Source organism: Furipterus horrens, unplaced genomic scaffold, assembly GCF_987537825.1.
Source record: "Furipterus horrens unplaced genomic scaffold, mFurHor1.1.pri manual_scaffold_11, whole genome shotgun sequence".
Taxonomy (NCBI): Eukaryota; Metazoa; Chordata; class Mammalia; order Chiroptera; family Furipteridae; genus Furipterus; species Furipterus horrens.
In genome coordinates, this window is record NW_028327181.1 from 21,714,796 (window position 1) to 21,742,058 (window position 27,263).

Sequence of the window (27,263 nt, forward strand, 5' to 3'; positions counted from 1 at the left end):
TCAGCTGCTCCTTACAGGAACATGCAAAGTCGGCATTTTCTCCATTTTCCAGACGGGACACTGAGATCCAGAGAACCCCCTAATTCGCCAAGGCTGAGTGGCAGATGTTTAGCCACGTCTGTCTGGTTCCATAGCTTGTATTGTTTCCACCACACTGGGTACTCAGGCCTGCCAACCCGCTGTCTCCCCGAGCCTTCGCTCTCTTGGCCCTGTCTCAGTTTCCCATTGGGCCTTTTCATTCCCCACTGGGCCTAGAGCTCACCCTGAATCCTTCCCATATAATTGGAGCCCTGACACACCCGATTATTGACAACCCATTCCCCTAGGACAGGGTCCCTGGGCCCTGTGGCCCCCAAAGCCCAGAGACCATGCACCAACTGGCTGACTTCAGAGTCACACTGCTAGCCTCTCCGACCGTTTCCCTGCTGCTCTGTCCCATCCACGGGATTGCACCTCTTTGGAATGACACCGGCCCCACAGAAGGCTGACTCGTGACACCCCCAGGGCTGCAGGGCATGGGTACTGCTCTCGGGGCCTGCCCCGTGGCCGCCTAGCCCAGCCTCTCCCTTCTCGCTGCAGGTCACACCACCCTGGAGGCTGCATCTGCAAGAGTCAAGACAGGGCAGTTTCTGACTCAGCCACCAGGTTCCCAGCCACTTCCCTCTTCCTCCTGTCCCCTTTAGCAGCCCTGTGGGGGAGCCGACCGTGCCCGGAGACCTGCATCTGTTCCAACTTCCAGCCTAACTTTGCTCTGGGAGTGGGGATCAGGCCTGAAAGAAAATGGCCAGGGACAAACGTGGCACTTGCAAAGGTGGTCTGGAAAGGCCTCTGGGACAGGGTGTGGGTGCAAGAAATTTGGTAGAAAGAGACTGTCTAGACCTGGCTTCCTGGGCTTGAGGGGAAGCAAGGCTCGAGCTGGAGAGGAGCCGGGAGATGCCCCTGCTCCTGGAGCGGCCTGTTTACATTTTGTCTGCTCACACAGCCTTTTCCAGCTCCCTCACATACCGTCATTGTCAATACCCTCTCTGTCATCTCCGGCCCCCAGGGCGGGACACTGCTGCCCGCTGCCTCTACCACAGCCCCAGGAGGAAGGACGAGGGGCAGGAAGGGCCTCTGGGAGACTGAGTGCCCATTAGCTGACTGGCTCTTCCCTTCCTGGGGAGCCCCTCACCTTTTCTTGACTTTTTGCTCTCTCCCTTCCTCTGCTATTCAGTACTTATGTCTTCTTTGGAAGTGTAGGGAGCAGCCCTGGCTGGGTGGCTCAGTTGGTTGGAGCATCATCCCTTACACCGAAAGGCTACAGGTTCGATTCCTGGTGGGGGTACATACCTAGGTTGTGAGTTCGCTCCCAGGTAGGGGCATATATGGGAGGCAACTGATTGATGTTTCTTTCTCTCTCTCTCTAAAATCAATAAGCATGTCCTCAGGTAGGACTTAAAACATAAAAGTAAAATAAAATAAAAATAAAAACTCTGGGGAGCAGAGGCTCTGAGGAGTGGAGCCCATACTCTTACACCCAGCGAAAGTCCCATCCCTCTACCCGGTGTCTCGTAGAGCTTATCACACAGTAGGCAGCACTGGTCTATTCCAAACAAACGGCCTGACCCTGGCTGAGCCCTTTCTCTACCGAAGGTCGACTCCTGCACTGTCCCTACAGTGACACTCTCCTGTCCCTGCTGGGCCTGCTTGGGCAAGCCCTGTCCAGAGCGGCTGAGCGAAGGTTTGGGGTGGGCAGAACAGGACGCTGTCTCCACGTGCACTTTCCGGGGATACGGGAGCAACTAATTCCTGATAAAACAAAATGGAGAGACAGAAACAAAGACAAAAGACAGAGAGACAGCAAAACACAGAGAGGCCCAAATTGACACCACATGGTCGTTTTGCTGGACCCCAGGGCCCAGCAAACAAGGTTTCGTGCTGAGTCAGTTGCCATGGTGACAAACATGCAGGAAATATCCAAGATAACTAGAATAGCGGCAATAGCATGTGTTTTGGATAAAACCCCCTCCCCACCCCACCCCCAATGTATGCATTGCATTACTTGGGATAAACTGGGTGTGTGGACAATCACCTTCCGCAAGAGGCCTGGGGTGGGGGTTCTCAGGCCATGGGGGGGGGCAGTTGGGGAAGAACAGCTGCCCTAGGGAACTGGCTGGGCCTGGGAAGATTCCTGCTCAGGAGAAAAGGGTACATTTTTTTGCCTCTCCTCTCGCTTCTGCCTTCCTGAGTCTAGATTTGGGCTCCTGTAATTTCTGTTCGAGGTCACACAGAAAGTCTGACCACGGGGGAAAGGTCCTGGGGATTCTTTACAAATCCAAGAAGCTCCCAACAGAGTTCAGGTTCCACAGTGAAGCCAGAACTACAACGAGGGCACAGGAAGCAGTTTTAAGAGCCAAGTGCCCAGAGAATAGTGAGGGCACCTTTGCTGATGGTCCTGTCCTCTCTCCCAAAGCAAGGGTGAGAGTATGAGGGTGGGGGGAGAAGACATAAAGAAGCACAGGAGGAGCAGGGCCTCTCTGGGGGAGAAGGCAACCCTGAGAGAGGAGAGAAGACAGGCTTTGGCCTGGCAGACACACAGGAAGGAGGTCTGGGGAGTGGAAGGAGGTAGCTGAGGGCTCTGAGAGAAGGACCTTTCAGAAAGCCCCCCCACCAGCCCTCTCTGTTCCTAAGGATCTGGGAGGGCTAAAGCCACCACAAGAGGCCCAGCTGGAAGCCGATCAAGTCAGTCCCTTCCGGCCCAGCAGCAACTGGAGAGCGCCAGTTCCCTGCAGGTCTCTGGGTAGCTGGCAGGAAGGAGTCCAAGGAAAGAACCCAAGATTGCAAGTCAAGTACACCGCCTCCGGCTTGTCCAGTCCTGGGCAAGCCTCATGACTTCCCTGGGTGGGGCTGGCAATAACTTATCTCCGTTAGGAGGAGTAAATGTCACGGGACACGTGGGAGCACTTGGCACATCATGAGGCTCTGTGTCCAAGTTGTTGATTGCTGCAATGACTCAGGCAGAGAGGAGAGGACGGGCCAAGAGGGCAGGGAGAGGTTGTGGGCGAAGGTTCGTGTGAGGAGACTCTGGTTTCTCTAATGATATTATACCCAGACTTTCCGATCTAAACAACCAGCTTCAGCTGTGATTTCCCATCCTGGAAAGTTTCTGGGAAGTGATCTGTGATAGAAATGGGTTTGGGAATGGTCCACCTGGACAGAGCAGACCTTGTTTGGTTTAGAGCTTTCCCTTTGGGAATGCCAGAGCCACGTTGTGGCCTGGAGGGACCCTGGGGTCAGTTCCATCCACTGACCGTCCAGACTGGGACTGGGATGTCAGCCCGCCTTCTTCAAGAGTGCTGAGCCCTTAAATGACCCTCTAGGCCCAAATGAAGTGGGAGGTACCAGCTCCTGTGGGAAAGTAGAGATCTCTCAAATGAAGACTAGATTTTCTTCCTCCTTGCTGTTGGAAGGAGGGATGTCCATCACACGCACATGCCAAATCCGAAACCTTTCTATGGTACCATGCTGAAAGGGATGTGGATGGAGGCGAGGCTGAGCCTAATTGGGTGAAAACGCTAGTTTGGCCCTTGGAGACTAGCTCACTCAGTAATAGCCAAGCCTGAGGAGAGACTGACTTAAGTGAACAGGAGCCCCATTTACTAGATCCAGAATTGGGGTAGGACCCCCAGGATGATCAGGGGCCTGGCAGCCCCTCATAGGGTGCATATCAGCTGCATGAGCAGGGGAAAGGTAGATCAAGGCTGGGCTGCCCAACCCCCACTCCCCACCCCAGTTCCCCAGGGGGACAGAGGAGGTCTGCCCAGTGGGGCACCACCTCCCCAGCCGGCTGCCTTTTCTGTATCAGGTTTTACTCTTTCCCTGCTTTTTCCACATGGATTCTCTTTGGCTCTGGGGTGAATTTTCCAGCCCTTCATCTGTTTCTGTGTGGCACCAGCAGAACAAGCAGCCTTGGTGGCAGAAGGCTGGCTGTGTGCATGTGTGTGTGTGTGTGTGTGTGTGCATTGAGGAGGAGTCAGGAACCCTGAGCATGGCAGTCCTGGTGGTTTCTCCCAAGGGCCCATGGGAGGCAGAGAAGGTTGGAGAACAGAGGGGGCCAAGTGCCACCAACGCTCTTTCTCCACAATTCCTCCAGGTGTTGGAGAGGAGCAGGGTAAGCTATAGATTCCCTCCCAGCTGGGATCCCTGCCCAAGCCCTTGGGGGTGTGGGCAGAGCACTGGGGCACAAAGCCTGCCTGGAAGATTTGGGGGATGGTGTCCCATGGCCCCGAGGTAGGGCTGGGTGCAGGCAGCGTCTCTTCTACGCTTGCCAAGGAGCTTTCTCCCAGGGGATTAGCAGGGCCTTCCTGCCACCCCCTCTGGCTGCTGCAGGAACCAGCACCACCCCTGGCTGCTGGCCAGCCTGTGTCCTGGGAGCCAGGGCTCCCTCAGAGACTTACAGATGCACTGCTGTGGCGTTAGGGCAGGGGAAGGCGGCAGAGGCCTCTGGGGAGTCCCTGGGGCCACCAGCTAGGAAGTATGGCCCTGAGATTCAGCCAGCTCCCACTTCTGGGGCAATCTGCCTTCCTGGCCTGTGGCTGAGGGTGGATAGGGTATCAGGAAGGTCTCCTGTTTGTTTGTCTTCTCTCTCTCACACTCTCTCTCCATCCCGAAGACAGGGAATACATAACCAATATATCACCTGGAAGAGAGAGGACGAGTCCTGGAGGCAGTAGCCTTCAGCCGTTGGAAGGGCCAAGACTAAGCTAAGGGCTCAGGATGCACTGGGCAGGGTCGGGAGTGGGGCTGAGATTAGGGTCTCAGGGTCTGTGCTGACAGGCCCAATGGGAGGGGAAGAAGCAGTATATGTCTCCAAGCCTTCTTCTTATTATTTATTTGACATGCTTATTGATTTTAAAAAGGGAGGAAGATGCATACATTGCCTCTCGTATGCATCCCAATCAGGGACAAAACCCGCAACCTAGACATGTGTGCTGACTGGGAATCGGACCTGCAACCTTTTGGTTCATGGGACGGCGCTCCAACCAACTGAGCCACACCAGCCACGGCTCCAAATCTTTTTGAAAGAAGCAACTGTCAAGCTGCAAGGAAACTCTCAAGTCCCCTCATTCTAGAGATGAGAAACCAGGCGAGGCCTGGTGAGGTGATGTGACTTGCCAAAGGCCTTGCAGTTATGGATCAGTGGAGCCCCGATTCAAATCCCATCGTTCTTTCATCAAACCACTGTCCCTCCTTTTTCTCCTCTAGCTCCTCTCAGGGCCCTGCAGCCAGGAGAGCCCCCAGCGTGCAGGGAAAACAGTCAGTTGCCCTGGTGGAGAGCAAGCAAGCCTACCCTGCTTGGAAGGGCAGGTCAGGAATAGAACGGCTAGTGAGGAAGGCACACAGAGCCTGGGTCCTCGAGGGGGGCTCTCTAGAACCAGCAGTCCCCATGAAATGAGGCCATTCAAAGGGGCCCCGAAACCAACACTAATTCTGTGTAGCCTGCACTTGTCTCTCCCCTTGTCCCTCCCTGCACTCTGCTAAGTAAACAAACAGAGCACTCAGGCAGCTCTCTGCTGGCAAACACCCCCGACTTAGCAACAGCCCCTAGAATAAATAAACACTCACACACTGCACGCTTACACACACTCACTCACACGCACGTCTGGTACTCCCTGACAGCCACCGAGTCCCCGCCGGGCCCCGGGCTACAGTCAGTGTTGTGACCGTGACTGCCACCTTCTGCCAGGGTGTCGGGGCAGTTTGGGACCTCGGAAGACATAGACTGGGGCCCCAGGTTCAAGGCTTGCTCCTGCCGTCCACAAGCCTGCACAGCTGGGAGGTCTCTTCTAAGAACCCTAACGTTAGCCCTGAGAGACCACTGGAACATTCAGGATGATCCAGTAACTAGTTCAGCAAACGGAAGCCGTGGGACGGGAGGTGACTTGCTTGAGATCTTGAGAATGGCCCTTACAGAAGCAGAATCAGAATTCTTGGCAGCAACTCCTCCCACCAGAGGCCCTTCCCTGCCAATCTTTGGATTATGTTCACTAGTGCGGCCCTTACAGTCATTATAGCGCTAAGGGGACAGGCACCATCCAGATGGCAGAATCTCAAGAAATGACCATTAGATAGGCAAGTCTCCTGCCTAGTCTGGAATAACATTCTCAACAAGGCCTGGGTGACATGAAGGAAGAGACCTCTCACCCATTGCCACATGTCCCCGCTCTTCCCTTGGAGCTTTCCAGGAGCCACTTTATCTTCTCCTTGGAAAGGACGGCTTCCTGTGACATGCAGTTCACAACTGAGTGCCAGGACCTCCTCATCAGTGACCTATGTTCCAACCGGGGGACAATAAAGGCAAAATCATCTTAGGCCAAAGGGACTAAAGATTAATACCAGGAAGTTGTGTTTAATATGTAAGAAAGTCAAGATGATCGAGGGGTGGGTGATGGAGGTGGTTGATCCCACATTGAACACAGAGCACAGTGGGGACACCTGGAGATGTCCACAGATGGAGACCAGGCCTGGCGTCAGGCAGAACCACGTCAGCACAAGAATCAGGCACATCCAGTTCCTACTTTTGGCTTTCTGTTTTAGCTGTGGACACTGGGCAATTTACCTAACTTATTCTGTCTCTAAAATGGGGATAATGTCCATCTTTTGTGGTTGCTGTAAAGATGAACCAAACGCTGTATATTAAGTACCTAGCAGCACTAGCACTATTGCCTTCAACAACGATGGATGCATGTGGCGTGGTTTTCAGTCCAAGCTCGACTCTCCTTTTTTTGTCTGGAAAAAAAATACAAAAGACACAGTAATCAAGCGGAAACATGATGATCTGTGTGAAAATGCATTACAATAAAAGTGACCTACTGAACAGAGGCACCATCATTTAAGATGGCTTTGCTGTTCTGATCAATCTGGCCTTTGTTTATTCCTTAAGTCCAAGTCTTACTCATCAAGACTCTTGCATACTGTTAATAAGATCATTGCATCAGATACAAATGATCATTAACAAAGCAATAACAGCTGAATACAAAATACTAGTCTGGTCAGTCAAGAGCACTCAAAGTCACCTTGAGAAATCAGAGGAGGCTTGCAGCAGGAGACAGTGCATGGGCCCCACCTGGAAGGATGAGGAGGGACATTGCTGGTGGACAAGCCAGGAAAGGGCAGCGCCGTCGGGGGGAAGAGCAAGTGCAAGATGCAGAGCCGTGAGAAAGCTGCTGGGTAGAACAATGAACTTCAGTGTCGCTGCAGCATGAAGAGCAAGAGCGGGAAGGAGAAATGAGACCGAGCTGACAGACAGGAACCGGATCATACAAGATTTTTCATGCTATGCTGAAGAATTTAGATTTTATCCCGAGAGTAATGAGAAGCCACTGAAGAATTTTAAGTGCAGGAGTGACGGACAAGATTTGTACTATGCAACTATCGCTCTTGCTGCTGTGGATAGTATAGATTGAGCACAGTCAAGACTGGCTGAAGGGAAACCAGGGCAGAGGTGGTGGCCACAGGCATCAAGAAGTAAGAGCCCATAGCAACGGAGCTAGAGGAGAAGGGCTGGGTCCTTAAGGGGTCATGTTGGCAGGACTTGGTGACCGACTGGATGTTAGGGATGAGGCAGGGACCGGGGGAAGTGTTGACAGCCTTGGAAACCACGCCTCCTGAGTAGGGGAGCAAAGGCAGCAGAGCCGGCAGAGAGAGGAAGGCGCTGGAACGGCAGAGACCCCCGAGGCTGAGCGGGCCCTTCAGCAATGGCCCGAACTGAGGGGGAGAGCTGCTGAGGAGGACAGGTTCACAGAGAGGAAATTCTTTCCCGGTGGAATCCCTTTTGTCTGCAGAATAAAACATGTTTGAGAAAGAGGGTTTAGGGTCTTGAGAAGAGCGGCGAAGGTCTGGAAGGGCCTGGGGGCTCACCCAATGAGGTTGCTCTGTACTCTTGGGACTACAGCAGAGGTCAGATGCCGCAGATTTGTGGTGACACGTCTCCCTGCCTGGGTGGTTTTCCTCAGCAGGACTCAGCGTCCCAGGAGTACAGATGGAAGGGGAGCTACAGGTTATAGTCACTAAGGTGTGTTTCTGGGTTTGGCCACGTTCCCCGCCATGCTGTGCCTCCTGTCCCACGCTGGGCCTGGGAAGGAGCCCGCAGGTCATGCTCCCTTCCAAATGTCAGGATAACTTTTTTTTTTTTAATTTAATGTATTTATTTACAGAAAGAGGGGAAAGGAGGGAAAAAAGAGTGGGAGAGAATCACCAATCGGTCACCTCTCACATACCCCCAACTGGGGACCTGGCCTGCAACCCAGGCATGTACCCTGACATGGAATCAGTTCACAGGCCATCGCTCAAGTCACTGAGTCACACCAAGCAAGGGCTGCTAACTATTTTGTCTTGGCCCACTCACCAATCCAAAGGTTAAAAATAAGCAGGATATATATACCAAACCATTCCCAGAATCAAACTTTAAAATAATGTAGAGGTCAGTGACTCAGATACATGCAGATTACATTTTCCTCTAACTGTGTACTTGGTTAGAAAATCCAAGACTGGCACGTGGAAGTGCTGGGTCCTGTTTCGGACAGCCATGTCCTTATAAAGTGGTACAATGCGTGTCCAGGTCCTAGTCCCTGATCACTGGACAAAGGCTGAACACTTCTGCTCGAGACCGCGTAAGTTCCCATGACTGCAAACCACTGGGACAAACTTCGAGGGGGCAAGACTTGGCCCCATGCTTAGAACCCAAGCCAGCCCTCTCACGGGGCCAGCCTGGGGCAGAAACGGGCCCAGGATGGCTGGCTTCTGCCACCTCACTCGTCCTTTATGTGTAAGTGCGGGTGGCCTTGAAGCTACAAGGCAAATGCCAAAATGGCTACAAGGACAGTAAATTCAAGGTAATTTTGGATCACTCCTATCACTCCTTCAGTGTTAAGAAGCCCAAAAGAGAGGATCCCCAAGTAACATGGCAGGTGCTTTTCTGGAATGAAAGAGGTTGAAGTGAATGTGGAGACAAGGAAACCAACGCTTTGTCAGGGGCCTGAGCCCTCACTCCGGCTCTGTGGTCTGAAGGAAGTTGCTAAGGTTACTAACCCCTTGGGGTTTTGGTGCCCTCCCCCCAGAAAATAAAGGTTCGGATGAGATGATGACTACGGGCCTTTTCAGGTCCAGCTTACCTAGTTCCGTGTCCTTTGTGCCTCCAATTTAAACACATCCTCTTCTGCCTCTGCCATATCCGTCTTTCTTCCTCCCAAGGGGTGAGCTCGACGTTGGCCTTGTCTTCCCGTTTCTTACTCGAGCTTCAGCCGGTTCCCTAAGCCGTCAGCCACCCGTTCATTCAGCAAGCGTTCACGGATACCCATGTCCTCCCACCGCTCCAGCTAGAGCGGGGCAATTAGACACATGGCAACTTCCTGGGGAAGGAAACAAGAAGCCCACCTGGGGCTCCAGGTTAGGGTAGGTCAGGGCTGGCCCACCCAGACCCCAAACTTCCTCCCGGTCTGCTTTTCTAGCCCTCACTTGCCCTGCTCTTACCTCAAATGAAAGGAGGGAATGACCTGCTTCTGGAGCCCACGGCAAGGATGGAGAGGGGACAGAGGTAGGCAGGGGCGATGAGGCTTTGTGTCAGGTGGCAATAGCTGGCAGCTCCACTCCTTGATCTCAAGGCCACATTTTCTCAAAGGAATGATGGGGGTGGGGCAGGGGGAGTGAGCAAGAGAACCCTGAGAGGAAATGCTGAGGTTTGGGGATGAATAAGGCACCACGAATGCTGCCCCGCAAACAGGGATAGGGAAGAGCATTTGAAACTTGAGTTTATGGTTCTAGAAAACTCTCCTCGCTTCCTCTTTTTCTTTGCTTACTCCTTTGCTATATTATGGGGTTTTTGTGAGGTTTAGAAAAATAGTCAGAATCTAACCATAACTGTCTGAATGTGCTAAATTACCAAGAAAGACATAACAGAGTAGCAGTGCAAAGTAAGCGGCTGTGGGAGGTGGTCAGCTCACTGGGGAGTTGATATTACCCACAATTACCCACAAGAATGGTGGCTTTCTGGCTCTTCCTCCATCTCCAGGATGGCTGTCTTTGCACACTGCAGCTTTTCTGGTGCCCCCAAAGGCTGAGTCAAGTTGTCTATAGAGATGAGGTTTAGGAATGGGGGGGCATATCCACTTTAAAATCAACCACTGTCCTAGGCTTGAAAAGATCTGGCTAATGCCATCTAGTCTCTTCTTAGATTTCAGGTTGGTTGGTCCTTAAACCATCCTGGTAGGAGGTGAAACTCTCTAACCTTCTGTATCTTCCCCTAAGAACCTACTTTGGGGGGGGGGGGTTACTAAAGATTCAAAACTCAAGTTATGTTAGAGGCGAAAGCAATCTTATAATGCTGGTCCAATCCTTCCCTTTGCAAATGAGTAAATGGAGACTTATGGAGAGGATGCAATTGTCCAAGATTCCTCAACTGGTGAGTGGCAGAGCTGGGACTAGGACCCACGTCTCCTTAACCAGAGTAAAGACACACTTTCTCTACCGGCCACCTGCAGGCTCCCAACTAATTGCCCAATTCCTCTTTCCTCAAGGAGCCTGTGCCTTCATTAGTTTTCTCTGGGTTTTGCTCAATGAATGTCTTTACTTTGGGCCAGTATGCAAACACAGCTTCTATGGTTTTGAACCCCATAATTCAAGAACCCCCTTCTGTTAACTATCCCTATTGTCAACAAAAGTCCCCAACCTGGGGTGCGGAAAGAGGAGAAACTTTATTCGGAAAAACAGTTTATGAGCAGAGTCTTTCTTAGCAGATCCATTTTTTTCTCAAGGCGCACAGCACTTTCCCCTCTAAACCTTCAGGATGTATGCACAGTGGGTGAGGAAGCAGAGGTTACCATGTTAGGCTGTGGTCTATAAGGTGCTCTTGTGGGGCTGGGGGCGAGACCTCCCTCCTCCCCACACTCTAGGATCTGTGTGAAAAAAAAAGCTTTCTAGTTTACTAACAGATTTAAGGTCAGACAACCTGGGTCTGAGATAGAGTTCTACAGCTTACCAGCCAGGAGGCCATAAGCAAATTACCTAATCCTTCCCAGGTCAACCTCTTCTGAACCCGAAAGGTGGTTCAGGCTGTGATACCAATCAAATCAGATGAGTAAGTTTCCCAACAGCCGGCACACAGGGAACCCCAACAAGTGCTACTTGTGCCCTGGCTGGTGTGGCTCAGTTGGTTGGAACGTCGTCTGGTAACCAAAAGGTTGCAGGTTCGATTCCCAGCCAGGGCACGCACCTGGGTTGCAGGCTCAATGCCCATCCCATGCACATACGGGAGGCAACCAATTGTTGCTTCTCTCTCGCATTGATGTTTCTCTCCATTTCTTTCTCTATGAAAGCAATGAAAAAATGTCCTCAGGTGAGGACAATAAACAAATAATGAATAAATGAATGAATGCTACTTGCCTTCCTTTCTCTTGAGTTCCTGTCTTGCAGGGCTGAGTGTCACTCACAGCATAATGCCCACTGAAGGGTTTCAATGCTTGTTTGTTGAGAAACTGTTTCACTATCGATTCCCTTTGCACGACAAGGCGGTTGGCTTCCCACCTTCTCCCTTCTAAATGTGACTTTCCACCTCACGTCTACCTAACTCAGACCTTGGTTCAACCATGGCCCCTCCCTTTGAGTTCACCATTGCAAAAGAATCTGTCCTGATCTAAGCTGCTACACCTCTGTTTTTGAAGAAGTAACAATGAAGGGGAGAAGGGCCAGGGAGATGTATTTCCAAAAGCTAAAACTCTCTCCACCTTGATGTTTTATGAAAGATCACAGGACTTGAGCTCAGAGGACACATATTGGACCCACAACTCTTCACTGGTCTAAGACGCCCTGCAGAGCCTCAGTTTCCTCACCTGTAAAAAGGGAATTCGAAAGCTGTTTTATTTAGTTGTTGTGAAGATGAAATTTGGAAAAGAAAAAAAAGAATGATCATAACAAAGGAAAGTATACTTCATCAATACTACTATTATGTTTTCCTCCTCCTGTTCCCCCAAAACATCTCGAGTAAGGCCAAATCCGGGGGAAGGCAGTTTTGTCCCGGCTAAGCGGAGAGTGCCACATCAGCCCCCGCAATCTGACAGCACAGCATCCTCCTCTCTCCCCCTGAGCTGGGGGAGGCAGGAGGTGAAGGGTGGACCCAAGAGCAAGGAGGAGCCCGGAGCTGTCTCCCTCTCCATCTCTTTCGAGGGAGTGTTCTTGGCACAGAGCAGCCGCTCCAAATGAGCTCCAAATGCCGAAGGTGAAATCCATCACCAGGGCCCTGAGCTGAGATAAGATAGAGAAACGTAAATCACAGCTCCCTGAGATAAAAAAGGCAGCCTGGGGCCTCAAAAATGCAACTCTTCTGCCAGCCGCCCACTTCTGCAGAGCTGCAGAGGGCTGTGCTAGGCTGGGAAGGAACCCAGAGCCCGGGCCCTTCCTGGAAAAGGAGGAACCTCACTCTTGAGTTTCTCTTTTCTCCCTCCCTCTTACCACAAGTCCCAGCCTGAGAGGAGGAACAGACATCTTTATTGAGTTGTTCTCAACAAAGCATGGTGGTGAGGCCATTTGGCGAGGCCGTCCACGAGCCTCGGAGATTAAGGGCAAAGGTTTTGAGGTCACGAAACCTGGGTTCACATATCCTCGCCCTGGTATTTACTGTGTAGTCCTAAACCATCTACCTAATATGTGAGCCACAGTTTCCAACAGGTGGACTACCAGTATTACTTTATAGAACTGTTCTATAGAACTGTTATAGACTGACTGACGCTTTTTGTAGGGCATTTTGTAAAGAGTCTGGCCCATAAAAAGTGCTTCAATTAATAGTAACTCTAGTTATACATAAGACTGTAGAGCCCTGCCTGGTGGGGCTCAGTGGATTGAGTGCCGGCCTGAGAACCAAAAGATCCCCTGTTCGATTCTTAGGACACATGCCTGCATTGCAGGCCAGGTCCCCAGCTGGGGGTGTGCAAGAGGCAACCAATCAATGTATTTCTCCCTTTCTCCCCCTTTCTCCCTTCCTTCGCCTCTCTCTGAAAATAAAGAAATACAATCTTAAAAAAAAAAATGACTATAGAGGTTGGGATGCCAACACCTCTCTAACTTCCTGTTTACGTCATGTGTAAAGCCATCTTTTTATAATTCTCTGAATGATAATCCCCCAAAGCACATCTGGCCGGTCCGTCCCATCTGTTGAGCATTTGGAAGTGTGGACCTTCTCCTTGCCAAGTCTTTGTCATGAGCATGACTATATATACAGAACTCCTGCTCCCCCGCCCCCCACCCTTACCCTCAAGAGTATGTGTTTGAGTGCCTGTCTGACTGACTGAGCTTGGAGCATTTACAAGCAGGAGATTTGACCACACTTAGGTTACAAAGGAAAGTCAATTGTAGAAAGACACTTAGAGGCCTAAGATAGGGTCCCAGGGAAGGAACTGGCTGAAAAAGGCATAGACAGGAGTCCCCTTGGTCAGAGAGAGGACCTTCATATCCTTAGATGTCCTCCCAGTCTTACCTTCATCTTTCTCTCTTTTCATTATCAATCAAGACATACATATTTGCTTTGTACCTGGGTTGGGACTAGTTGATATCTCCCTGGGTGGAGAAGTTGATATCTTGGTGCCTGCGATCTGGCTAGAGTGGGAATAACCAAACCTGGGATGTTTCAGGGAGTCCGGGAACCTGGTTCATTACTGCATAAGCCCCTAATAGAGTTGAGATGGGTCCGTGGTGGGGCGGGGAGGGCAAGCAAGAACTGAAGGGCCCAGAAAGGTAGACGGAAGCCTGTGGATAGATTGACAAGTCGGAAAAGTGGCGCCTTTACGTGAATGTGCTATGTGGGTGCGTCAGACTGATGGGCAGTGCAAAAGAGCCCTGGACCGAAGTTCAAGTCTTGGCTCAGCCACTTGCTTGCTGGCCACGTGGGCAAGTTGACTAACCTGTCATTGTTGGTCTTTCATTTGGAGCAACGAAGCCTAACGTCCATGTGTGTCATGAAGCTACGAGGTGACACACGTAAGGCCACTTCCTGCAAATGTATGGGTTGGGATGACTTGAATGCATGTGGAAGTAGGGTGGATGGGGGCAGTTATGGCAGGAAGCTGGACAGTGATGAGGGTGTGGATGGGGCGGGGACCGTTGGAATCATTTTCCTCCTTATTGCTGTCCTGCTGCCCACCTGTGCTGGGGCCCACATAAAGAGTCCTGTAGACATCAACCCTCTCTGGGCCGAAAACCAACAGTAAGAGGCAGACAGCCGAGGAGATCAGGGAATGACAGAACATGAGTGGATATACAAATAGACAAGATTAATTATTCCCATTGTATACACAGAGGCTTTGCTAACACTCAGCCAATTAGAAAACTAATCTAAACAGCCACTGGCTTCCATGTCTCCCCGGAGCTCTTTCAAACAGCTGTTCAGTGTGCACTTGCTGTCGTTCCGAGCAAGTCCCTGGACATTGTTCCTTGGGTCTGGTCCCCACTTGAGCCTCACGGGCTCCTCAAGGGCAAAGGATAGTGTCTCTTCTGTTCCCTGGACTCCCTCTAGGGTCCTGCTGCTGTTATGTGCAGTGCTCCCTCCGTGTCACACCTCCGAGAAGCCTCCCCTGGGCCCCCAGAGGGACCGTTAGAGCATGGTCTGTGCTATAGTGCCGGGTATCTGGGAGGGACGTAATGAAGGGGGTAAGAGCAACGCCTTTGAAGCTGACAAATTAGACTTTAGAAACTCCTAGATTGCTCACTTCTGTGATCTCTCTGAGATTGTTTCCTCACCTGAAGACAGTAATTGTACCTACTTAAGAGAGATTAAAAACAAAAGCGTATATTTAAAAAAAAACCTAGAACCATTCTTGACACACGATGAGCGTTCACTACATTGACGAGCCCTTATTATTCTGTGATGGTGGACTCTCACTGACGTGAGGGCAGGAAGCAATTTGACTGCATCAGGCAGACTCTACGATGGTCCCTGACAGTCCCCGTGTTCTGATGTGCACGACCCAGTATAACCCCCTCCCCGTGAGAGTGGGCAGGATCTGGGGCTTGCTTCTAATCCATAGAATACGGCAAAAGAGGTGCAACGCCACTTCTATGGTTACAGTACATAAAATGGTGATTTCTGACTTGCTAGCCAGCTCTCTCTGTTGCCTCTCAGCTTGCAGACTTTGATGACAAAGCTGCCACGTGGGACAGGCCACAGGGCAAAGAACTGAGAGCGGCCTCTGGCTCGCAGCCAGCTAGGAACTGAGGCCCTCAATCCAGCAGCCCTCGGGGGACTGAGTTCTGCTAAACACTGTGAGAGCTTGGAAGGCGATTTCTCCCTGCTGAGCATCAGGCCCAGCCCTGGTCAAACCTTGATTACAGCCTGAGAGACCATGAGCAGGGGGCTCGGCCTTGCTGTGCCCAGACTCCTGGCCCCCAGAAACCACGCGATAATAAGCGTGTGTTGTTTTAAGCCACTAAGTCATATAGTGACGTGTTACCCAGAAACAGACAACTAGTGCAACTGCTTTGTCTTCCTAGCACAGCACTGGGCACAGAGCAGAGGTCAGGTGCGCGTCAGGTGGGGGGATGGGTGACAGGGTCCAGAATGGCCTGGCTGGGCTGGACCCCAAAGGAAGGCTCTTTCTCAGCCCCCGCTGTCTGTATCTTTTGTCCCTTTCTCTCCCTCACTGAGGGCCCCAAGTCCCTCCTCTGTTCTCCAGTCCTCAGGACCTTGCTCTGCTTCTGGTTCCTGCATTTAGTCATTCTCACTGAATTTTATTTTCTTCCTTAAAAAAAAAAAAAAAAAAAGAAATCCAGCTCTCTCTCAAAAAGCTGACCCTGGTGAATTGGAATAATTTCTGATGGAAAGCAGTCTTGTCCAGAAAGTCTCTTACCCACCCTGCTTAGGAATGTGGTTGCTTCAGATATTAAAACAGACCTGCAGGCGTCTGTAGCAAGCGGGACCTTGTGCCAGGAATGACCTCAGTCTGCACAGCAGGGCGTTTTACCTATGAAAGCCACTGCTCTGGGCTAGATCACAACAGAGACCTCCCTTCTCCAAACGCTTCCCTTTCTATGGACCCCAGGCTGCAGCCCTAGTTTAATTCCTGAGCCAGAGCTTCCCACCCAAGGCTGATACCAAAACCCAGGAGCGCAGAGACATGCGGCCTGCTAGAGAGAGCACTGTGGGTCCCTTTGTCCAAGTGGCTCCAAGTGACTTTGGCTGAAGTGCATGGGCCTGGTAGCTGGCATCCCCCTTTTCTTCGCCTCTTCTCCTGGGTCCACCCCTGGGCCCAGGCAGCTGGGAGGGATCCTGTGCAGGCTGAGAGGGATCAGGCTTCTCTCCCTCTGCAAGAGGCACCCCTGTTCCCCCCTTGCTCAGGGACGGCCAGGACCCCTGGGGCAAAACGGAGGCTGGGAAGGTCCCTCCCCATCCAGCCAAACTTCCACGCAGGCCTTGGATTTTGCCCCATCTGATTCAGCTCCTGCTGCTAAATCTGAACAAGTCTAAGATAAGGTTGAAACTCTTGTCTTCTACTGAGACTCTCAGAGAACTAGGAGAATCCCAACTCTTACCCCTCCAGCCTCCAAACTTAACCGCCGAGCCCTTGATAACCCCAGAATCAATCACACTAATATTTGCCCACCCCATTCCCATGTGCAAAGGACTTTTCTGTATGCTGTTTCTCATAAGAGTCCTGCAGTACCTTTAGCCCCATTTCACAGATGAATCAATTGTGGCTGAGAAAGACTGGGCCATGTTTTCGCAGTTACGTGGTGAACAAGTCGTAGAATAAGAACCTAAACCAAGGTCTGGGACTCATAGGCCCATACTCTTTCCACCAATGCTCATTCACTTCTAATTTTGCGTCTTAATCGTGTGTTGATCACTTTGTGTTGAAATGTGCACACTATGTTGTTCAATTCCTGTCCCTTGCACCTTAGTCTTCACCCAGACCAGCCTCCGGACAGCCAGATGAAGTGGCTTTATCCAGAGTAGCAAAGGACTGAGCCCTGGCCTTCAAGACGAGAGATCCAGGCTTTAACTTCTGGCTCTGACACCAAGGAAGCCTTTGAGGAGGTTACCCCACTTTTCTAGGTATGATCATGTGAAAGTGAGAAACTGCATGCTATTTGAGGTCATGTCTAGCTCTAAACCTATATGATTCTTTGACTCAGTTCCTGGTTGGGTGCCCTCTTGGGGTGGAGGCAGACAGTTTCCCAAATTATTGGGACAATGATTTGGCCTGCTGCACGTTAATGCCATCGGGAACTTGGGCTGGCAGTGGCGAGCACTTAGCTAGCTCCTCCAAAGATGAGAGAAGGACTCTGTACCCCAAATCCACCCCAACAGTTCTCTTCATTCCCGGCTCCATCCACAGCAGGGCCTTGCGATCCCTGCTAGGTGACAACCTAAACTTCGAAAGGCCTCTGTGCTTGAGTCTCACTGACCAGGGATTGTTGCCGGACCCTGAGAGCACAGCAGACAGGCCGGCACTGCCCTGATCTCACAGGGCGTCTGTGAGCCAGGCTGGAGGCTGTCCACGATTTCTGTGCTCGGAGAGACCCGGGGGCTCTGCAGCTGCTCCCAGCTGTCCCACTGAACAATGCAGATTCTGTCAGGTCCCGGCTGAGCCTGCTTTGAGGGGGTATTCGGGTTGCAGTATTAACCAGAGACATCTCAGCTGCTTCCTTCTCCGTGGGTATCAGCACAGATTCCTAAGCAAAGGCAGTCAGTCCAGTCTGGCATCTGACCGCAATGCGGGGATGAGGCATGAAAGCATTTCACCATCCTCGCAGGCTTCCTGGCCGGAAGGGACCTCACAGAGCAAGTGTGCCCGGGCCTCTGCTTCCAGGCACCGAGGCCGGAGTACAGCTCAGTTTTAGGAAATCTCTGTGGCCTGCTAAGTCACCTCTTCCAGTACTTAATCCCTCCAACAGGAGTCTCCCAACGACGGTCCTCCTGCACCCCACCCCCACCCCCGGGTCAAACCACTTGTACAAACTGCTTGTATAACTTGCACTAATTTGAACCCTCCACTTCAGCAAGACAAATCCTACTGCCTGTCTCCTGAGCTCAGCTGTCCCCCTCCATTACCAAGCAAGGCAAGTGCTGTCACCCAACCTCAAATCCCACCCCCACCCCCTCAACTAGCTCCATCTCCACTTGGCGCCTGACCTCTGCTGCAAGATGACTTATCTTCTCCCCAGAACTGCTTGAGTGAGGCCATGAGACTCTGCTCGTCTGTTTATCTCCACGCTCCATAGATGCTAAGTGCTGACTTGGTCATTTTCGCCAGTGTACTTACCCTGGCAAGTACTTTCTGTCCATTTCGTCCATGCCCACACCAGCGCCCGTCCCACCTACTCCTGAACCCAGGAGCTCCTCCATCCAGCGTGCAGACCAGGTCTCCTACATCTCTCTCAACTGCTGTTGGGGCTGTCATTTCTAGCTATTGATTCTCAGGAAGTTCCACCTGAGAGCTAACCACTCAAGCCTATTTCCTGTTTGTTTGGGGCCTGGAAATACGATGAGGCTTTGGCCAGCTGCCAGCAGACGGGCTGGTCCCCAAGGCCAGTGTGGGGATCTGAAGGGGAAAATGACTTCTTTTCCATAAGTATTATTTCAGAATATTACCCTGGCTGGTTTTGGTTCGATCTTCCAGTCAGGGCACATCAGAGAAGGAAAACTCTGATTCCAAAAAACCTCCGCTGCCTTGCGGCATACCCCTTCAGGGGAAAGGCTAAGGGAGTAAACCCCGACAGAAAATCCGGAGCCGGAGTCCCTAAGGCGGTTTGACGTTGTAGTCAACACCGGCAACTCCTGCGGCGCACCTGAAGCCAAGCTGTATTGACTCTGTCTTTCCCTTGGACCCTTCAGCTGCGAAGAGAGGGGGGGTCTGCTGCATGGGCAACAGCAGACCCTCCATATCACCCTGCCCAGGCTCTGTAGCTTCAGCTTCACTGGAGAGGACACTCCAGCGTCATCACAAGATGTCGATTCAACACGGGAGGAGACAGATACCATGTCACTCCCGAGTCGGACTGCACAACCATTCTCGGTGGTGCAGATAGACTCTTAAGAAGCTACACCATCGTCTCTCGAGACGGACGGCTGCCGACATTTCAGAATACAACAGAGTGCACACAATGGTCCTGCTGCACCCGTATCCACTCTAACCCCTTCTTTGCACCACGCATCCTGGCTTGTCAAGACCGCGGTACTAGCAAGACGTTCCTGGGAGGAACAGTATTATTCAGGGGCAGCCAGCCCCAGAGACACACGGAAGAGAGGTGGCTGGGCAGGGAACACTCAGATGATGAGCAAGGGAGAGACGTGAGCCGGGGGTTCAGCTCCACCCTCTGCAGCCTCCACAGACAGGCTGATTTCTTGAAGGCTTTCCTTGAGTCTGAGGAAGGACAAGTTGGAGCCCTGGTGGGGGGCGGGGCAGCATTTGCTGAGCTGAGTTTATAAGCACTTCCATGTTCTTAACGGCTCCCTCTTCACACATTCCTCTGCGTTTTCCCTTTTTATTAATGTGGCATCTTTCCCAGGCCACTTTATGGGACCATGTGTGTTTTTACTTACGCCCTGATTGGGTTTGATCGTGTCTCTCCGTATGAAGAACCTTCAGATCTTTTCAAGGTCCCACCCTGCCCCCCACTTCTGTGTTTCAGTCGCTCTGAGACCTCTGGGCTCATCTCTCAACCGAACCCCGAGGGCTCCACTGTGTTGTCCACAACACTGGGCACTTTTCTGCATTAGGGTCACACCTTATTTGGACCCCAAAGAATACAACCCTGTTTGACTACTCACCCAAATCTGAAATGACTTCTGGCTCTTGCCCCCAAGTCAGATAGGCCCCAGAGGGTGAAGAGGAAGATTTGCCACAACCGCAGATTTTCAGAGAAATGTTCCTCAGCCCAGAAGGCCATTGCCAGAGAGGAATCAACTGTGGACCTGCAGTGGCTCTGATGGCGCACAGGTCTCCCTCGGCTGCTCTCGGAGGCCTGGCCCATGGCTTGGGTCATTGCACAGGGATGTGTTTGTTAAAAGACACTCGTGTTGCCCTGACCAGTGTGGCTCAGCAGGCTGGGTGTCGCCCCATAAAGCAAAAGGTTGCGGGTTCAATTCCCAATCAAAGCACATGCCTGGGTTGCGTGTTTGGTTTTTCTCTCACATATAGATATTTCTCTCCCCCTCCTTCTCCTTCCCTTCCCCATCCCCCCCCCCCAAAAAAAAAAACACGTTACTCTCAGGAACTTTGCTCATATCCTTTTGTTTTTCTGTGGATGCTAGTTCCGGGAGGGCCACGCCTGAGGTTTGGAGCTGACCTTCTCTCTTTGAGCTCAGTTTTATCCGTACCGCCTCAGAGGGGTCTCCTGGTTCCTGGACGGTGGCTCCGTTTCACTTACACATTAAGCAGCAGGCAGGAGTGCAACCCTGGGGTCTTCGGAAGCCCTCTCACCCTCTCCTCTTTTAGAGCTGCAGGTTGGGCCTCTGTGAAATGAGGAAAAGGGCACGTATTCCACAGGGTTGTGAGAATTAAGTGAAGTAATGTCTGGAAGTGGCCCGGAATGCTGAGGCGCTCAGCGAACGGTAGGATTTTCATTACAAGGGGGGTGCCTCTCTTGGAGAATCTGCTTTGTTCCCTAACCTTTGTCCACCCAGGCCCTCTCGTCCTGCAGCCACTCCCTCCTGGGATGTCTGCAGACTTCAGACTCCCCGCTCTGTTCTCAAGGGCAAGAATCTCTAAGCCCTTTGGGAAATATCGTTCTGGGATCATTTTTCCTGCTGTCAGCAGGCTCTGGAAGAGGCATTAGCCCCATACGGCTTGATGTGGGAAGTTTTACAGGTACCGCTCATCTGGCTGGCAGATGGAGCTTTGCTGCAAGATACAGCTCTGTCTTCCAGATGGGAGGGTGCCTGGAAGTCCTGAGGTGCACTGGCTGCTCTCTGCTCGGAGCCAGGGTGGGGCGTACTCCTGGGTCTGTCGCCTCCTGCCAAAACTCTGGCGTCCTTGAGCCAAATTAAGTGGAGTTGATTGTATCTGTGTCCCCTCAAAACTACACTCTGGCAATTGGCTGACCATCCTTCCATCATCCCCCCACCCCACCATCCCCCAACACACACGCGCACACACACGTGTACATGCGCCCACAAACACATGTTTTGGGGGGAGAGAGGAGGAGGAGGAGGCTGTGTAACAGCAGAGAGCATGCCGGGTGTTTCCCCACCAGGCCAGAGTCTCATTCATTCTGTTACATATGGTCTTGAGGAGATGAAACAGGATAAAGAGATGCCTTAACTTAAGCAACCCCAGCCCTCAGTATCTGGGCATTTCCCCTAAAAGAAGATGGAGGGAGGTGGCAGAGGCCAAGGCTGAGTCCTTCTCCCTGGTGACTTCACACTGGGTGGCAGCAGCCACGGTCCTCCACCCCAACGCCCCGCCTCTGCCCCCACAGAATGGGGCTGGACCTCAAGCACTAGCAGCATTGTCCAGCCATTTTGGAGTTGGACTTACCTGGGGGCTTTTATGCTAACATGCTCCCACCTTTGTTACTTCTGATCAAAATGATTTTGGTCATAGGAGGCAGAAACCTATTCACATATAAAAAGTGAATACATAAAATGACAACAAACTCACAACTATCAACAACTGAATCTAAAAAATAAAAACAAAATCTAACTAAGCAAACCAGAATAGGAACAGAATCATAGGTATGGGGATCATTTGGAGGGCTATCAGCTGGGAGGGGGGAAGGGGAAGAAATGGGGAAATGGTGCAGGGACTAAGAAGCATAATCGGTTGGTACAAACAAGACAGGGGATCGTTAAGAATAATAGAGCAAAGGGTGAAGCCAGAGAACTTATATGCATGACCCATGGACAGGAACTAAGGGGGGTGGGATTGCTAGAGGGAAGGGGGGTACTGGGCAGAGGGGAGCAAAGGGGGAAAAAAAGCTAATACAGGGACAGCTATGGTAGAGACAAAGAGATTCAAATACATGCAGTACCAGGCCTTGAATTCTCTCCTCCTGGGCTACTGAGTCTCCTGTCTCAGCTTTTCTCTGCGCATGATTTCAGTTTGCCTGTAGTTCCATCAGAGGGCCCTAACTCAAGTCCTCATTAAACATGAAGCTTTAGTTGACTTCCCTGCAACTAAATGGATAGAGTCTGTGAGTCTGTGCTTTTTTTTTTTTTTTTTATTTCAGACTCTTAAGGGAGAAAAACTGAAAGGCTGTTGTCCAGCTGAGACGTTGGCTGGCCTGAGGCACCTATGCCTGGTTGAATTACCTGTGGCCGAGGAGTGGAACAAAACATGTTTAAGGCCCTAGCTGGTATGGCTGAGGTGGTTGGGATATTGTCCCATAAACCAAAGGGTCGCGGGTTTGATTCCCAGTCAGAGCACACGCCTGGCTTGTGAGTTCAGTCCTGAGTCCGGGCGTGTATGAGAGGCAATTGATTAATGTTTCTCTCTCACAACAATGTTCTCTTCCCCTTCTTCCCCTCTCTCTGAAATCAATGAGCATGTCCTCAGGTGAGGATTTGAAAAAACAAACAAACAAGCATGTTTAAGGTAGCAGAGCTGAATGTAAGGAAACAGATTCCCTGAGAAGGACATATTTCCCTCTCGTACATAGCCAATCCCCGCATGTGGTTCTGAGGTTCATTGACAGAAAGGTAACATTTGTCCCAGGGACTTCCTCTCTCTGCACGGAAGCTGGGGCGCCATTCGAAAGCTGGGGAGGAAGGAGCACCAAAGAAAGACCAGCCACCTCCACAGAGGAGACAGGGTCCTTGGAAAATGGCACTATCCAGAGTTGCATTTCTGATTCCACCTCTGCTGCTAACTCAGAATGGCCTCAGGAAGATGGCTTTCGCCCTGTGGGTCTGAGACTGTCCATAAGTTTTAAAAAGTAATTATTAATTATTAATAACAATAAATAAAGTGTTGAATTAAATAATCTCCAAGGTCTTTTCCAACCTCTAAGAACTCCCTAAACTTAACTCCTGGCCCACCTGCCCGAAGCAGCTTCCTAGAACCTCATAGAAGAGAGCTCTTTGACCCGTGACTTCTGCCTTCGGTGGGGTCTCTGCCAGCCGCCTCTGTCCCCCGACAAACTGCCCATCCCTGGTGGTTCAGCACTGCCAGAGGCTTCTCTGCCTGGCCCTGCAGCCTCTAACATAGTCCAGGCAGCACCTTCCTGGGAGCGGGGCCATGAATCGCCACTTCAAGGAGCACATTTATTTCTGTTTTCGTAGAAGCTGAGGACAGGGCCTGAGAGCTTGCTCTTTGGCAATACCAGAGAGGGCAGCCTCGGCTCCAGGGACTCATCCAGCTGCTGGGCTCTCAGGGCCTGTGAGGACAGGGGCAGCTATAGGAGAGGAGTCGGTGAGAGTGTCGGAAGATCAAGGACAATGAGCTGAATGGAGGTGGAGAGAGAGAGCGGAGCATGTTGTGGGTCCCAAGGAGAAGATGGCAGGACCAGAGGAAACGACCGTGTCTTTTGGCAGGAAATTAAGAACATTCAAAGACTGTGCAAAAGGCCACACTAATCAGCACCTGTTCACTTTGGAGCCAGGGGCTTGGGCCTATGGCATTGATGGCTGAGCCTGGCTTTGGGTCTCCCCAGGGGAGGAAACCCAGTACATTGAGATCCACTCAAGTGTTGAAAGAAGCCCTGGTCCTAAGTGGGTGGAGAGCAGGAAGGTGCCCTCAGCTTCCTTGGCTCCTTCCTGGCCCCAAATGGTCTGTTACATCCCCTCCCCACTTCCCCGCTCAACCCCAGGCAGATGGCTACAAATTCTGCAGGGGCCTCTGAGCATTCCCTTGGCTAAGAGCCACATTCCAGAGCAGCATATGTTTCATCTCAAGCCCACAAGGTTTGCACTTCCAAGTGGAGCCAAAGAGAAAACCTTGGCTCAGGCTGCACATTTCTTAGGAGAGGTGGGGGTGGGGAGAGGCCATTGGGGAGGTCGAAGCTGTTTGGTTGAGGAACACTGGAGTTACTGCAAAGCTGGGTGCAAACTCTGGGACACCCCCATGCCCAACTCAAAACTCCCCAAGGCACCCACGCAGGAGGAGGTGGAGAGAGTAGACCCACTCCTGGCCATGCTCCTCCAGCTGCCTCTCATGCCACCTGCCCGTCCCTCAATCCCCTGACCTCACTGCTACACCTTTGCCTGGACCTCTGGCCTCCTGAACCAACACTTCATAATCCAGGCTGCACAAAGTGAGGAAGAAAATAGGGGTAACTTGTGATCTCTCTCTGTCGCTTAAAAAAAGTCTGGACCTCACCTCCCTGAACCCCTATCTCTCTGTTCTGAGCAGTGAACTCCTCTGGCCTTCCTCCAAGTCTGGAAGAGGGAAAGAGACAGGACAAGGCGAGCAGGGAATAAACGAGGAGCCAGCAGGAGTGGTGGCAGGGGGTCTAGGGCTGGAGAGAGAGCGGCGGGTCTCCCTCGGGTGGGCAGACCGAGACGGGGAGGAATGGCGGGTTCCTGGTCCTCTGGGGCTCTGCTCTGTGGTAAGTGAGGGGATTTCTGACAGCAAAGTAAACTGGGGTGTGCTGAGTTTACCCAGCTCCAGTGCGCGGTGCCTGGAGTGTTTAACGTTCGCTTCCCACTGAATTAGTTGACAGGCACTGAACTGGAGCCAGCCTCTTGTCGTTCTTTGGGATGGGACGGGGTGGGGAATAAAAAGAAGGCTGGCAGCAAAGCCGGGTCCCTGACCCCAATCCAGGACATAGAGACTTGGGCGGGAGCTGGAAGTCCAGCTAATACGAGAGAAAGAACCGGACCTCCACGTCACCCCCCGTCACCTCCTCCCGCATCAGTCCCTGTGGGGGCCACACACACACACAGCCCTCCAGCCCTCTACCCAGCCCACGTATTTTTCCCATTGGGCTCTCTTTAGTAAACGCCTGCCTGGGAGGGTAGAGTCTCCAACAGTCTTGCTCACGCAAATAGATGCAGAGGACATGCAGACCACAAAATAAATCAAGAAGAGACCAGAGCTCGGCACCCAAAAACGAAATAAACTAACCCTGGCACAGTGCCCTGAGCCATGTGCCGCTGGGTTTTGTGCTAAGTAAGGATGAATGGGCTGAAATATCAGGGGGGAATTGCTTTATTTCCCCCCAATCCAGGAAGCTTCCTAGGAAGAAACTGAATTCCAAAAGGCTCTTGAAATGCAATGGGAAAGAAGTTTGCACAGAAGGGCTATTCGGGGGGTGGAATGGACAGAAGCACAGAGCAGAGGGTAAGATGCCAGACAGGTGGTGCACCCCCAGACTGAGATGTGTGAACGGCAGGGAACGGGGTCAGGAGCTGCAGGAGGAGGGAAGGACAGAGTAGGCTGTGGGCACAGCACCCGAAGCTTGTCCCAGACCTGCAGCAGGGTTCAAGTTCTGGGCTGCCCTTGCCCCTGCCCCTCTCACATGCAGAGAATGTGAGGTCACTCTGGACCTGTAGGGCAAGGGGAGGTGGACGTAGAGTGGGGCTCACAACACTAAGAGGCAGCCCCGGCTGAGGACCAGGGCGAGGGAGGGGATACGGGGCCATGTTTTCAGGGTGCACATGGCAAGGTGTGGGAGCAGCCAGAGTGAGTAAGGTTAAAAAGTAAGAAAACAGGAGCTCGTCCACTGCTTGAGAGCAAGAGAGCTGGAAGGAGTGTGCAGGTGCGGGTCAGGGGACGGCGGTGTGTGTGGCGGGGTGTCCATGGGACGGAACTGCCGGGAGTCGTGCAGTAGTCTCGTTTACGCAGAGGCCTGCCTCCCTCCAAAAAGGGTTTAGTTACTTTTTTATTTTTTTAAAGATTTTATTTATTGATTTTTAGAGAGAGGGGGAGGGAGGGAGAAAGAGAGGGAAACATCAATTGGTTGCCTCTCCTACATGCCCCGACTGGGACTGTACTGAACCCACTACCCAGGCATGTGCCCTGAGCGGGTACAGAACCAGCCACCTTTCTCTCTGTGGAATGACACCCAACCCACCGAGCCGCCCCGGTCAGGACACTCCCAAAGTATTTTACAGTATGCTCCTGAAAGCAAGGAGGAGCAGATTAGTGGCTCCAGATGGGCTCCAAGGAGCTCCTAGGAAGCCAGCAGAGGGCAGGGAGAGGAAGCGGCGGCCGGGGTGGGAGGGAGGAAGCTCAGAACAGGCAGGGCTCTCCCCATTTCAACCAGAGCAGCTCAGCAATATCTGCTGAAGTTGTTTATGCTTTTGTGCGAAGTTTCCGTGAGAGAAAGGCTTACCACTGTGAGCCTGCAAAAGAATGGTCTGAAAACCACTAAGGTATCGTGTCGCTGGGTGGAAGTCCCCACCAGCTTTAGGAGCTATGATTCTGTGAAGGAACATGCCGTGAACACATGTACCAACTTTTGGGCACAGTTCCCAAGCTCAAATATTCTGGCCCCTTGTCAGAAAATTTGTTCTCATTTTTGTTGTTGTTGCGCAGAAAAAATATGACCAGCCCGAGTGTCTGCAACCCTCCCCTGTTTTCTGGAATGCGAGAAACAGCAGATTCCACCATCCCTCCAGCCCGTGCCAGGGCAGGCATCACATGTCAACAATACCACTCTCAGAAGGGTACTAATAGCAACAACAATCACGCACAGTCCTGGGATCTGTTTAAACAGAGCACACCGGGCAGCCACTACCCGGAGAGCAGGTTCCAGAGCTGAAATCTCTCTGCTCGCCCAGATCTGGTTGGTTGTCTGACTTCAGCAGCCCTAAGCCACAGGACTACCACCACCCCTGCCCATCCCCCCTGCCCTCCTTTCTGGCTACCAGATCTGAATGACAAAGGGCTGGCCCCTATTTCCAAGGAGAAACCCTGCAGGACTGGCCTTAACTTGGGAGGCGAGTCCTTCAGACTCAACTGTTAGCGCCTGGGCCCTGGAGGAAGGAAAATATGCAGCCTTGGGGAAATAGGGCCATTTCTCACACCTTGCATGCTATCCTTAAGGTTCAGGGCCAGTTACCATATATGACTTTGAACTTGAGCTTTACATCTTCAGACTAACCCCATCTGTTTATTCTCTACAGTTACGAAGAATAAGACTCTCAGGAAAAACGTTGAAAGGCTTTGAACTTGTTTAAAGGGGAAGCATAAAAAGAGGCAGAGACAGACTGGATTCCAAATCCAAAGCCACTTGGGAAGATGACTTTCCTTCTATGGGAGGCATCGGGCGTGCAGTGTAGGGAGCAGGAGGCAAATAAGTGGCCTTGGAACGATTTGGGAAGGAGGCACAGTAAATAGTAAGTGAAACAAAACAAAATA

At 51.8% G+C, this 27,263-nt stretch overlaps 1 long non-coding RNA gene across 3 annotated transcripts; it reads right to left on the reverse strand.

Annotated features, from left to right (window-relative positions):
• Nucleotides 1-6,368: 6,368 nt before the first annotated feature.
• LOC149997249 (uncharacterized) lies at nucleotides 6,369-9,909 on the reverse strand. 3 transcript variants are annotated; one of them, XR_016514169.1, is made up of 3 exons: nucleotides 9,511-9,859; nucleotides 9,153-9,414; nucleotides 6,369-6,768 (listed from the first exon to the last, which is right to left on the reverse strand). It is a non-coding gene; the product is annotated as an uncharacterized LOC149997249 (long non-coding RNA). The 3 variants fall into 3 exon arrangements; XR_016514170.1 differs by having other exon boundaries at nucleotides 9,153-9,389; nucleotides 9,511-9,857; XR_016514168.1 differs by having other exon boundaries at nucleotides 9,153-9,909.
• Nucleotides 9,910-27,263: the final 17,354 nt, after the last annotated feature.